This window comes from Sinohyriopsis cumingii, unplaced genomic scaffold, assembly GCF_028554795.1.
Source record: "Sinohyriopsis cumingii isolate HCF-2022 unplaced genomic scaffold, ASM2855479v2 utg001527l, whole genome shotgun sequence".
NCBI lineage: Eukaryota > Metazoa > Mollusca > Bivalvia > Unionida > Unionidae > Sinohyriopsis > Sinohyriopsis cumingii.
Window position 1 is genome coordinate 689,195 of NW_028316012.1, and position 15,318 is coordinate 704,512.

Here is a 15,318-nt window from a genome sequence, read left to right on the forward strand (position 1 = left end):
TTGAGGGTCTCTGATATGGCCTCTTCCATTCCATTTGTCTTTGCTTTGCCATTATTTTTCAAGCAGGCTTCTGCCAGAGTAATACAATGTTTTAAAATAAGTTTCACAACAAAGGATGCATTGCATTTTTCTAAATGTCAGCAATAATCAATGGAATATTTTTCAAACGTGTACTTTGAAATATGGTCTCAAGTTACTTTATCAATTCATTTAAAAATCTCTGGAAAGTCACATGAAAAACACAATTTAAATCAAGCCGTACTTACTTATCAAAACCTGACATATCAAAAGCTTTTGAAATGCTTTTTTCCCTTTACGTCTCTTTGGACTATACTCTGGCCAGTCTTTTTGTTCCAAGCTTTTTCATCATCCTGCAGACATTATTCCCAATTGTAAACCTGCCAAGGGAGCTCAAGCAGCATATCTGAAAATAATAATAATACTAATATTACTATTTTTTGATTTTGAAATTATTATTAGTAGTAGTATTTCATGATCGATGTGACAAAATATGCTTGTATATAGTTATTTTTTGCCATGGTTTTGCAAGCAAATTTATTTTCTCTAACTTGAAAAAAAATTGATAACATTAACTATGCAACACAATGTACTAACAGCAATCATAAACCAAATTAACCACCGTGAATCTATTAACTTCATAAATGACATTCACTCAAGGATTGAATTAAAATAGCCACATAATATGTAATAGTGTATATGTAGTAAAATACCTGTTTCATGTTCATCTCTAAACATGTTTTGGCCTACATCCGTAAGACAAAACAGCTGACCACTACATGTTCAACCCACCCCCAAAACTAATTATACAGGCGCCACAGAACTTGCATAATGTATATTGAGGTTCACAACATCAAATAAAGGTTATAACAGTTTATTTTATATAGAAAATAAGCTCCCAATTTACCATCTTCTTGGAGAGTTTGGGATTCTCCTCCAACCTCTGGCAAAGGCCCTCTAGTTCCTCCACTGAATCACATGGCATTGCAAGAATTTCTTCTCTATATTCTGTGGCTGGGCCTTGTGTATGAACTAGGAGGGCCAGATGCTCCAACAAATTCTCAATATTTGTGTCCAGTTTCATAAGTACATTGAACTGGAAATCTGTAAGAGATTTGTGATGAAATTAGTTTTGAAAGATCAAGATCATTATTATAAACTCATTATACAGATCTGTACAGTGAACATGGTTTTAACAATGAAACATATTTATGGAATGAAATACATGGTTTCTTTACAGTTTATTTGAAAATAAATAAAACTTTTCCCTATAATCATTTATTTTTTTATTCCCTGGATATGTTGTTTCACTGCTGCAGTCTGTACAGTCTGCATTCAATGTAGATGGTTTAGGCGCCTGACTTACAGAAGACAATGATATACATAAGAACGGAAAATAAAAAGAAAAAAAAACAATGGAATGATGAACAATTTATTGTTTATTTGCACAAATAAGTCGTGAACAGTATGTTTTATGACCTATAATTTAATTATTTAACATCTCACAATGTTCTGAAATAACAGTATCTAAGCTACAAGAGCTTGTGCTGTCATGTCATAATCTTCCATTTTCCAAACAAATTTAATGTTGACTAATGTATATGACCTTAGCATTGCACACTAACATTCAAAATGTCTACAAGATGACAAGACTTTTATCAACTGAAGTGACAACAAACCAATGAGTTTTACGTGCATTGAACATAAGCATTTTTAAATGCTACAAAATGTGTTTTTAGTGTACTGCTACAAATTACGCAACATTTTGTCAAAAATAAAACAGTTCTACTACCTTAGATGAGAATTAAATTCATGAATACAGTGTATAATTGACTTACTCGTATTTAGAGAGCTGTAAATGAAATAAGAGATTATATAATAGTCAACCAACTGTAGTATTTGTTTCATTATTCTATAATGTACATTTTTGTCCATCCTCAATACTTACTACTTGCAGAGGAACTGGTAGAGAGAAATCTTTATATTCTCCACTCCAGAGTGGATGGGGCTGGTGATGGTGTTGTCCTTCTCGATGCAGCTAAATGTATAAAAATAATCACTAGTCCTTAATTGCAGTAAAAAAGAAACAAAGAAATCAGACTGGATTTTTTGGCATGTAAACAAAATGCATACTGGTTGCAATGACCACTGTATATAAGGCAGTGATACAATATATCACAAAATGCATTCTTTTTTAACAAAACATCTAATCTCATATATACAGCATCATGAGTAAGCAAGTACTCTTAAACACATGTTATTAAACAGACAGAAAAATGATGAAATTTATACATACTTTTGATAAGGAATTTCCAATTGTGGCATGGTAGAAAAGAAATTGATAAAAAGAGACCAGATAAACTAAATAGAAAATACCAGCAGGATAAGAGGAAATCATAGAGTCTGCAAAATACTCTCCATTTCAGGAGGTTCTGGATGAGATGGCTTAACAGAAAGGTTTCCACTTTAGATTTTCATCATTTTTTCAGTTCTTCATTTTCGTCTGAAATATCAATAAGAACTTGTAAACACTATATGAGTCCTTGAATACACTGACTCCTTGTGACATACAGGGTTTGCAGAACATCGCTAGCAATATTCACCACTTTTAAATCCAGCTGGTGAATTTTCAAAATGAAATACATCCAAATGCAGTGAATAATACTGGATTAAAAACAAAGTAGTGTACAGAAATGTGCAATAAATTAGTCAAGCTCCAGAGAAAACAAAGATATCATTTATCTCTGATTCATAATGACTTTTCTTGTGCTACACATTTTACCAATGCAAATTACATTGAATTTTGTAAATTAAATGGTACAATTAAGATATGTATGTCAAAAGATTATTAATCTTCATCTTTCCAATTAATGCTAAACACAAGTATCACGTCATGTATTTAGTCTCTCAACACCAATAAATGCATTCTTAAGTAATCATCCTAGAGTGCACCAACGTCATGTGAATTTGATCCAATTCCAACATTACTGCTGCTTGAGTGCTTAGATCCAGTATTGCCTTCAATAACTTATGTTATTAATACCTCTCTCTCATCAGCATAATTCCCATCATTTTTCAAAACTCCCATTGTAAAACCTCTGCTGAAGAACCTAACACTACACCATAACGATTTAAAGAACTACTGCCCGGTTTCTAGTCTCCAATTCATATAAAAAATCTTAGAAAAGGTTGTTCGATCCCAGCTTGTATCTTGTCTGAATTCAAACAGTCTTTTTAGCAATGTACAATCTGTATATCGCCCTTGCCACAGGACACAAATTGTGTCTGCAAATAGATTACACTCCAACCCAGTTGATCTATGTTGTGGTGTTCCACAGGGGTCTGTTCTTGGACCTGTTCTCTACATTCTATACACTCAGCTGCTCTCAAGTGTCATAGATCATCATCCAGTGTCTCACCAATTGTACGCTGATGACACCCAAATATACAAATCTAGCCACCCAACTGAAGTTGATGCTACCATTCAAGGTGTGGAGATGTGCATTTCTGATGTGAAATCATGGATGACTTGTAACAAGCTGCAGATGAATGATGATAAAACTGAGGCCATTCTGATCACAACACAAAGACTTTCTCATTCACATCCTTTACCTCACACAATAAATATCAGCAACATCAACATTAAATTCACACAATCAGTACAAAACCTAGGTGTTACTCTGGACAGTACTCTCACATTGCACCAACATGTCATGAACATATGCAAGGCTGCATATCTTGAGCTGAGACGCATCAGCTCCATTCGCAGATATCTTTCAATTGATGCAACTAAAACACTTGTGTGTTCATTACTACTTTCAAGACTGGACTACGGTAACTCAATTCTGTCTGGTTCATCTTAATATCTACTGCTGAGACTTCAAAAAGTTCAAAACATAGCTGCTTGGATCATACTTAGAGTACCACAATCAGAGTACACCTCCCGGCTGCTCTGTACCCAACACTGGCTATCCATTCGATCCAGAATCAAACACAAAATGTGTTCTCTGTGCTACGTTTCACTGACACCTATGTGTACACACCAGCAAGATACTTACACTCCTCTTCCGACAATGATATACTCATTATTCTCACTATGAAAACAAAGTCATATGGACAGCATTCTTTTGCATACAGGGCCCAGCAACGTGGAATGAATTGCCCACTGAATTTAGACACAAAGACGCAGTGATCCCATTCAAGAGTGCTCTCAAAACTACTTATTCCGACTGCAAAAACAAACTTAAAGACATAATAATAGTTAAATACCTTAAATATTCTCAGCAGGTTTTTTGTTTTCTAATTTCATGGTGTTTGTTTTTGTAATCATATCATTGTGTATGTTTTTGTGTTGTCTAATGTTGCAAAGCACTAAGAGCTTCTAAAGATTAGACGCTATATAAAGTCCTCATTATTATTATTATTATCATATTTAGCTTGGATGAATATTTTTAAAATCAGTGGCCATAACTAAAACAATGGGGCTTTGTTTTCTGATCACAAAAGTGTGTTGGACACCATCCATGATGTACAATGCTGTCTGACATTTCCATGCACCTAAGGTTTCCATCTCAAATATTAAAGCAAAATGCATACCGAATTTGACAGATTGACGAAAATAAAATAAAGCAATGCTTACCATTTGAAAAGGGGCAATTGTCACTAGAATATTCTATTCAAAATGATATTTATTCTGGACACAGGGGATACCACCCCCATGTTTTCCTGACTCGTGATATGTCGGCCTATTCTGTGCACAGCTTTGAAACGATGTAATTTTTATCCATCGAGCTATAGAAATGAAATACATTTACTGTAGACTGTTTCTGTCAGCAGTTAAGTTGAGTAATTAGGTCAGGTTTATAGCTAGTTTTACAAAATTCAACGTAGAATGCCAATAAATAACAAGATATATTTTTTGCACACTAAAGTGATCTTGAAAAAAGATTAGCAATGTTGAACATTTTATAAAAAATAAGCTATTATGTGGAAGAGAAACAACAATGAAATAGGATACAATGTGTTTACATCTTGTTGATGGGGGAAAATTACTAAAGAATTTAGAAACAGACTATACGTTGGGGAATTTTTTGAGAATTTATATTCTAGCGACAAGTTTACATATTGGGTAGCAGATGATTTGTATGTGCGGGACAACTTCTTGCAAAATTGGAAACATGGATTAAAATGCTGTATTGTTTTAATGTATACATTACCATATTGTATTGTATGATTCTAAAAGATGCATAGTTAATTGAAATTTCTGGGTTACAGATTCAAGAAGGTCACGGAGTTGGTGTACGTGTTGACTAATAAATTACTATTTGATCGCCTAGGTGATATTTCAATTCTAAATTAAAACCAATAATACTTAATGTATAACCAAAAATGCGACAACCTGGTGGAGAGGCAAAAATGGATATAAAAAACTTCCATATAGCCTCAGCAAATTTAAACTGAATAAATAGGGAAAAAATAATTAAACTAAACAACAAGACAAATAATGACATGATTTTCATACAAGAAACACATAATAAGTTGACTAAAGAACTAATAACTTTATGTGAGGAAAAATTAAAAGGGGTTATAATAGTGAATGATTATAAGGAGATGTAAGGGGAGGGGTAGCTACTTTTATCAAGAATAAAATGGGAGTAACTTGGGAGCAAAAAACAAGGGAAACGTTTTTGCAGGAAGATTGATACATATTGTGATAGAGGACACTCATTTTATAAATGTATAAATACCTGCTAAAAAAAACAAAAAAACAACAATTCATTGAAAACCTGGTTAAATATGTAGAAACAATTTCAATGGCCCCCCACCCCAATCTGTGTTGATATTGATGGAAATATTGTGGATCTGATGTGCAATCTTACTGCATGTAAATCTTTACAGAAAGCACATATGTACTGTTTAGACACCGGTATTTGGTAATAGCCATATCTAGCGCCAAATTCAAACTGGTCATAGGACAGAAGGTTGAGTAGCTACAATGTCATAGCCTCAATGTCTCCACGAAGTAGGGCTAGTAATATCTGTCCTAGGGTTTTGCTATTCCACGTTGATTTACAAGTCACTAAATAGGATTTGATCTGGAAATATTTTTCGGAAAATGATCTCCTCTGCCAATGGTAACTCAATGGCTGGGAGAAATACTGGCAAGTCAGATGTGTATAAAATGTAAAGCAATGTGTGCAGATCAAATTGTCAAAAAAGTTTGTAGGTTTTAATTAAAGGGTTATATCAGCCTTGAAAGTGCCAGAAATTATCATTATAGATGTGGCTTGAGTCTACATGTTTTCAGTTAACAAAAACGGAGTATCAAAGCTAGTACCTGGCATCCTTGATAATTTGACTAATAACTATTTTTAATTAACCATTTCAGACTTTACAATATATACTCAATGTGTTTATACCAATATTAAGTTTCTGTATGTTACTGTTTAAGTTTTGATTTTCTCTGTTTTATTTCACTTGATACAAACACATGCTGGCTAATCTTGTCATGTGGTGTTCTCGATGATACTGTAAAAGTGCATAGCTTAACACAGGTTTCGAACCCTTGCTATGAGCAGCAGCAGAAAACATGACATGTACCACAAGAAATCAACCTTTTTCTTCTTTTCTATATAATCATTAGGTACTAATGTGTAAACTATTAAGTTGGTAATTTTTTTAAATATAATTATTGTGCAGATTTACTAAATGTACTTTGCGATACTACGTCCCATGTTTGTTTAAAGGTTCTAACACGCTGGGGTTTTTATGCAATATGTCATAAGTATATAAGGTGTTGTGGGCTGCATGTATGAAGAGAGCTCAGCAGCTTTCTAACTAATACTGCAATTACTATGAGCTTTTTTAAAAGTTATTTATTTTCTTTAAGTTGGTTTTTACTGTTCTGTATATAGTCTAGGAACTTTAAGCAATATTTTGGACTAGTCAGATAACATATGACACATCACACAATATTTTTGTTGGGGGGCTGATGGGTCTTACTGCCTAACGAAGGGTGCTGTGTGGAGCGTTTTGAGGTCGACTAACAGGGTAATGAAAGTCAAATTTTCAGAAATATCACACACAACTGGTAAAAAATAACAATGCATTTCTACAAAGTAAAGTTATGTTTTTGTCAGACTTTACTTACCCTGGTGTCTTTTCTCTAATAAATTCAAATTCTCACAAAAGAACCTGACCTGTTTTCAAGTTTTGTTGGCCTACATTTCAGTTGGCTGGAAAGCGATGAAATTCAGGAATGCCAAAATCGGGTTAAGCTGAAACATTATTCTTTAAGGAAACAAATAAAAATATGTTTTGCCTATTGGAACTGAAAGCAATGTTTCGTTTCATTCAAGAAACATATCCCCCACATGAACCTATCTAAACATACTTTGGTGTACCTCGACTACCGTTGCATTGCAACAAATTCAAATGTATGTCAACGGAACATGAAAATGTGTCCATTTGCTAGTGTCATATGTTCACTCCACCAGGATAAAGACAGCACTGTAAGTATATGAATTACACATAAATTAGTGGAAGAGTGTCCATAAAGGCTGCCAAGTGTTTGAGATATTCCTGAAACTTGGACTACTCATTTCGATGTCAATCGACATTGGAATGCATATACATGGCCGTTATTTGGCTAGTAAGACGTAGCACTAAAACAAAAACAACATGTGCCATGTCTTACGTTCTAGAACTATATTTTGGACTTGTACATTTTTGTTTAAGGTAATCTGACAGGCCATTGTTTGATGTTAAACATTGCCAAAGGCTAGCACTAATCCATTACGTAAGATTGTTGTGGCTAGAAGTGGAGAGCCGGACATAGGAGTTGCGAAGCCACAGATAGCCAATTATCACCTAGGTGTGGAAATGTTTTCCAAGATCAAAAGAAGTTGCCTGAAGAAGTGGGAGTGTCTTAACTTCTTTTCCCTGCAAACAGACAGACAGGTCGAACTGGCCGCTAAGACGATTGGACAGGGTCACAGCGAAACCCAATCAGAATCGAGATAGGGGAGAGACCTTGATTTGGGTAGAATGATATCTCCGTGTCTTCCGGACAGAATTAGTTCGCTGAGAGAAATTACCCAGAGTGGAGTTTAGCCATTCGTTATTGGCGGGAAAATCTTAGAGCAGGAAATTCTAAGTACAGAGAGCTTCAAATAAGGTCAGTAGGATATTTGTTCGGTCTTTGTGGAATGCGACTGCATTTTAATTGTAGGTCGTATGTATACTTTATTATTACTAAAATTGTAGTACGAAGAATTACATTGTTTTATTAACATGTTTGCATATTTTGAAGAAACGAGTTGATATTTGTAAAGAATTATATAGCTTGTTAGCCGTCGTAAGAGTTAATATTGTAATTCGCTATGTGGGTATTTTATAGTAGACTAACACATGTGTTCATATGATTATAGATTTTGCCATTGTTGAATATTTGTAATGTACAGACATGCGTCTGATTGTTGTCAGATTGTAGTACGATGAGATTAAATATATATGTGTATATACTGACTTGACGCAATGTATTGATGTCTGTATAACAATTCGCTGATACCGTGTTATTATGCCATTGTTTAGCCTGCAAGAAGTGTGTGGGAATTTCGATGTGTATGCATGCGTGACCGAAACCGTGATAGCTTATCTGATGATTAATTGTCGATATAGTGTGAGGTGAGATTCGATAAAACATATGCTAACGCCTTGTGGTTTTTCACAGGAAGCTTTGAGGGACAGACCAGTTACAGCTTGGTCCCGTAGTCTCAGATAGAGAGACATAGGAAAGGAGGAGAAAGGAGAGAAGTCAGGAGAAGTTGAAGTCTGGGAGCGAAATTGGAGGGGAGATAGTAGAGAGGGAAACGGAGACGAAGGAGGAGTTAGAGTAACGGAAAGAAGGAAGGAATTAGCAGGAACGAAAGAAATGAGTAGATGCAAGGACAGGGGGAAAATCGAACTCACACTGTAAGTCACGGGTTGAATTAGGCTGTCACTTGGTGGAGGGAAAGACGAGTGATTGGAAGTTATCGTTTTAATTTATCGAATTTATTAAATTGTTTTTGATTGAACTTTCATCTTCGTGCTCTCTATAATTTAACCGTCGGCATATCTGACTGGGGGCTCAGAGCTGTAAATCTACCTTGTCAATAATTTAACTTTCTAACCTCATGAGCCAGGGTGGAACTTTCATCATAATTTAATTAAATTATATTGGAAGAACCACACCCCAATGCGTGCAAACGTCACAAAGATTTTATTTAAGCACAAAATATTTATTGATGGAATTTAATGTGCTTTTCTATATTCTAAATTATATAATTAATATTCATTCCTAACTTATTTTACAAGCAAACTACATATAGTTATATCATTTGTTATAAGAACTTGGTTATATTGTGAAGTGAGTGTTATCTTCACATACCAACACGTTTATTTTTTATGTACTGATTTTCTGTATTTAAGACTCTAATTTCATGCCTGAGAAATTTTTCTTATGCTGCAATACATGATTCAATTTCTTATACAGGATAGATCCAAAAATGTTCTTAGGGATATGGAATACCCAAGTCATTGTGAGTGTTATCCTTGCTGATTTGATCTTTGCAATACAATTTAATCATTACTTAATCCATGATATGATTGAGTTTTTTTAAACTAGTAATTTTTTTAATTACATTACATTTTTTGTAATGTAACAAATCCAAATCACACACACACTTAATCTAGCACTTCATATACATAATTCCAATGTCTTCACAAAAAGCTCAAAATGTCAAAGTCACTGTGAGTGGTATCTTCACTGACATAATATTCTAACTTCAAGTCAACAATAACTTATTAATCTAGCAATCCAGAAAAGCATAATTTAATGACATTTTTCTTTCATAATTTACTAGTTGTCTAAGTCTGAGGTGGGCAGACTATTTTTCAATGTAGCCACAGGTGTGGTGAATGAGAAGTGAAAAACATCATACCATGCCACAACTGAGTAAAAACTTACATGGTCAATTTGCCACTTGTGGCAATTGGTGACATGGTTGCCCACCCTGGGTCTAAGTCAGTGTGACCGTTGTCATTACCAGCCTGAAACCCAATTTAATGCCATTTGTATAAATTCATTTCAAATAAATATTATGATATAGTTGAAGTGTAAAGTCAAGCAAGTATTCTATTTGCAGATATTACATTTTAGATATTACAGTAAAGTCATATTTTCTCTTGTGTAGTAAACTTAATTGCAACTGGTTCCAAAATAGTAAATCTTATTCAATTTTCATTCACCAGAATAGGTATTAATACAATCCTGAATTAACTGTATGGTACTAAAATATACCCTGATCTTGTGTGAGATTGTAATATACAGAACTATACCTCAAGACAACAATAATATATTGAATTTATATTATATCAAGACTGTCATGGTTATGAACTCCAACTTTATTCAGGTTTTTTCATAATAAATGATCATCTTGTGTTATGGCTGAAAAGAAATCAAAGTTCATTTTAACTCCATTCTCTCCACATTTGTCAGTTGTTATGAGGCATACTCATCCTCAGTGTAATAGTGTTATCTGGATCAATCTTGGTGGTGTAATATATGAATGGAGAAAGAATATTATCATCGAGATTACAATATTTTATTCAGACTCTACTGAAAATTTTAGCTGGATATGGGATACGGAGCCTGATGTGCACGAACAAAGCAATGTGTACCATGACCTTTTTAATTTAACAGTTTAAACTCCTGCAGAAGAAAGAGATTTTTAGATCCATTAAACTGTATTAACAAAAACATTTCTTCAGTATGATTTTCCTTTACTTAGTAGTGACAAAACTCGTATTTTAAAGTTGTTGTTTTGTGTTTGGTTTGGTATTTTATGGTAAACCAACACAAGTAAGTTATTTAGTGCCAAGGCACTTTAAGTATAGTGCCTTGCCCAAGGACACACCATGGTAGCTAACCCAGGTCGCTCCGATGGTAGAATTTGAACCTACCTTATTTCACAGGTCCAGAAAGCTAACCACTGAGCCATTACAGCTCCCCATCTTATAGTGGAATGCTGGTATACTTTATGATCAAGAAGGATGGGTTGGGGTATGCATGTTGCATCTGAAAAAAGTGATGGAATTTATGTTTACATAATATTTTAGTCATACAGTATGAATCATTTTCTATAGATTTAAGATGTATCAGATCAAGTTAAGAAAAATCATATATTCTGTTTCCTGGGAATGTACTAAAATCCACTGTTATTGTTTTATTTTTTTGGTAGTAAGCTTACTTGGTATTTTTTTCTTTTTAACTTGAATACCTAATTTGTTAACATCCTGTCCTAAATATTCATGGTTCTGTCTATAAAGTGACAACTGTTGATACATGTAGGGAAGTTTTTGTTTATATCTTTTGATTTCTGTGGTTCTGGAAGTTGCAGTATTTGTTGTTGTATTATTAACCATTTCAGTAATTTAATGAATGCAGATTATATTGCTCTATAAATTAAATTTAAGGGAAGATAATGTAAAAGTAGGTTTCACTGCAAATATAAATTGTTTAAAATAATAATATATCATTTATCATATGACTATTCAATTGTGATAACTAGTATTCCATCCAATATCTATATATTAAAATATGCCTTTTCATACAGCTGGCGATCATTTAGATACAAGTCCAATTGAACATAATCAAATTATCAGTGCAGGTGTTTGTATTAGTAATAGTATTGCAAGTATAAGTGTTAGTATTAAGATTTCATATATGATACGTGTATCATAATGTTTAAATGATGCTCCTTGTTACAACATAAAATATGTTCATTGAAACAAATGGTTCACTGGTAAATTGACAGTAAAGGTCTTCACTGAATTATGTTGCATAAACTATTTTACAATAAAACATATATGATGCATCTCAATTATGATGATTGGAGGAGGAGGATTAATAATAATGCAGTTTACGTTATCTCCATCACATAAGTTCTAGCAGATGTGTAATTTTTATGTGGCTCATTATCAGTTTGAAACTGGTCTATGATTCCTGGACCTGGACATATATAGTCCCCTGCTGTTGTGCTGCTATGGTCTTTACAGTTCATTAGGATATCAGTTACACTTGGTTTACATTTAGAACCCCATGGGATGGAATGCCCAGTTTGAAACTGAGAGAATGGTCAATTATCCATAATATAACTTCTGCAGTTATTATTAGGTTTGATATCAAGGTCTTTCATTAAAAGCTTTTCAACTCATGTTCTGTTCTACCATACAGATAAATAAAGTCAAATTCAAGGCTTTCAGAATTGTCCAGTTTGTTTCATGTGTTGTCAGTTTAATGGGCAGGTAACTAACTGTGCAGCAGACACACTGTATATTGCCACTGTACCATATAAATATCAGTGCTTAGTCTGCTCTCAGTGGCTGTGGTTTGATTATTAGAAGGCTGTATTTAAAATCTCTAAAGATCTTAAATGTGTGCTAGAGGGCACGGTTAGCAGTTATACTCCCAATTATGTCTGTAATGAGCAAAAGCAGCTGCACACATTTGAGCTTTTAGTTTGGTTCTGGTAGGGTCAAAACATGCAGGTACATTTTGATCTTTAAAAATTAACATAATTCTGACGTATTACTTTCCAAACCTAAGTATGCAATTGATTTGATAAAGGTTTGGATATTACTGTTAAGGTTCTGTTCTTACAGTACTAAATATACCTGACTACTCCATAGTGAAATGGCCAACTGTTAAGTTATATAAGCCAGATGAGTAATGTTAGCCGTTTGTTTAAGTGTTTTCTCATTAGTTTCATTTGTGTCACAGAGTTGCATGCAATATTTATTTCTATAATAAATTAATTTTATTTTCTAATTGTGTATTTTATGGTCTCACTGGACAGTGTATCTGGTGCATTTTCATCCGACAATGACCAATTACAGAAAAATGAGAATAATTTTACAGTGAAGATACTAACAAAAACAAGCTAATGATTTTTGTAGAAAGCATACATGTGAGATTTTGACTGCAGTAATCAGGTTAATTCCTGATGCAACTATTGGTTTCTATACTGAACCATCACTGCCACCATCTCCTAAATTTTACATTCATTTTTGACAAGAAATAGCTATTTTCAATATTTTTCTGTGACAAGGCAGCTAAAAGAATCAGTATGTGCCTTATGCATCAATAAAGTGTACTAGTACTATAACAAATTAGCATAATTTTCATCACCCCTCAACCATCTAGATTTTTTTTTATTTGCCTCTGTAGCAGACACACATAAAGGTCTGCAGCTCATTTGCAGACCAAGTTACGCATTTGATCTCCAATGCTCATCTAACTGTGACAGGCAGTCACCAACAAGCCAACCTATTTCCATGCCTAACTAAACCACATTATAGATTTAGCTTATGTGTGAATTTAGAAATGCTAGGCTTGTGATAATTAGGTTCATGATTTCTACCTTAAAAATTAGGTGTATGTCAAAATATGAAACCATCCAGTGAGACCTATGATGTTAATTTTAATCCCTATGGGATTTGTGACATAAAAAACCCAAATGCTTTATGTATTAAAAGGTGTGTGTGTGATTTTGATTATTAACGATGCTTTAACAATTTTTCAGTCATATCGCTACGATGTCTGCAATGTGGCGGTTTATAGTGATGTCTAGCACTGGGGCATCATGCCGCAGACATGTAGCATGATGTCCCACCCAGTCACATTATCCTGACACCAGGCCGACCAGTCCTAACATTAACCTCTTAATGCTGAACGCCAAGCGAGGCAGCTGTTAGTACCATTTTTTAAGTCTCTGGTATGACTCGGCCGAGGTATTAAAAGGTAACTAATGGGGGCAGGATCTGCAGTGAATCAATAGTATATATGCTAGACTCCTGATAAAAATGTATTTGTTACAATCCTGTTATCAAATCAACCAGGTTACCTACTGCAATGTACCCTTGCCTTACTCCCATTCCCTCAGTACTCAGTAAACAACTAGTGTTGCTGTACATAACAAAACCAGTCCATAATGATTTTACTTATTTTACTAAATCCTGACAAAAATAATTCTCTAAATAAAACATGATTAATATGTGAAGGTCTCACATGTAATCAAACTCTTCCAAGCTTTTAATGATATGAACCGATTTATCAATGTTTATCAAATTTACATGAAAAACTATTTCTTATTTGTTATCAAATATGTTCGATGTTTTGACCATATAAGCATTTCTGCTACATTAGATCAAAATAATCTTTTTGTTAGAAATAGAGCCCTTATAGTATTTGCAAGGTCAACCAATCAGATGCAGAATTTGAGTTTAATGTGAACGAATATTTTTTTTACAAAATTGCTCTTTTGCTATATCTTGATGAGATAAATCTATTTACCAAGTCTGATAACATTAATGCGAAATAGTTTTAAGAGCAGTAGCAATAATGGCTAGTGAGATGTAGAACCACCACATTATATACATAGAATTTGATTACAGCCTCAGACATACAAACAAATAATTAAACAAGTTAGCTAAATTGGATCATAAACACTGTTGTGCAAGTGGTAAGAAACTCTGCCAATCAGATGCAAGGTCACTTCATTAACATACCTTTATCCACTCATAATAAGCATCATTGTGAATCTTGACTATATAAGCCCAATGGCCAAGTATGATCAAACTTGAATCAGCAGTAGTGGCTATAACCTCGAGTATTTGTATGCATGTTCACTTCTTCAATCTAGATCTCATTTATATAAGCATGTATTCTAAATTTAGTAAACACTGCACTATATGTATAAATATTGCATGCGGTGGTAACATGCTCAGTCAGGTGAAAGATCACTTTAATTTTTTTAATGGTTAACACTCATCAAACTTCGAGGACAACTTAATGATTTTAATCTATATTGTGGAAGTATGGATTTTAGACTGGTTAAAAAAAGTCAACTAATCTTATACATGATCACCTCGTGTATATACATGTACTTGGATTTTGCTCATTATTAGATTTATCCAAGAAGTTGATTTAAGCCCAAAACCAAGATTTATATAAACAAATTGATCACAACTATGAACTCCAAAGTAGCTAATTTCTTACAGTTGAAAGACAGAAGGGGATGGGAAATAAATAACACACTCTGGGCCATTACATAAATCCACTTATCCTTTTGACCAGTTGAGATAAAATAGCAACAATAATGTTAACTGAGATTGATAAATTATGTTTTCTCACATTACCTCTAGCCCTTTTCAACATGGATGGTATTTTTCTTTCTCATATGACAGCTCTTACTTAGT

General features: G+C 33.8%; 1 long non-coding RNA gene across 1 annotated transcript; it reads right to left on the reverse strand.

The window, feature by feature from the left end:
• Positions 1-272: 272 nt before the first annotated feature.
• On the reverse strand, positions 273-2,360 carry LOC149771993 (uncharacterized). The gene is made up of 3 exons (XR_016418067.1): positions 1,967-2,360; positions 926-1,122; positions 273-424 (listed from the first exon to the last, which is right to left on the reverse strand). It is a non-coding gene; the product is annotated as an uncharacterized LOC149771993 (long non-coding RNA).
• Between the last annotated feature and the right edge of the window lie 12,958 nt (positions 2,361-15,318).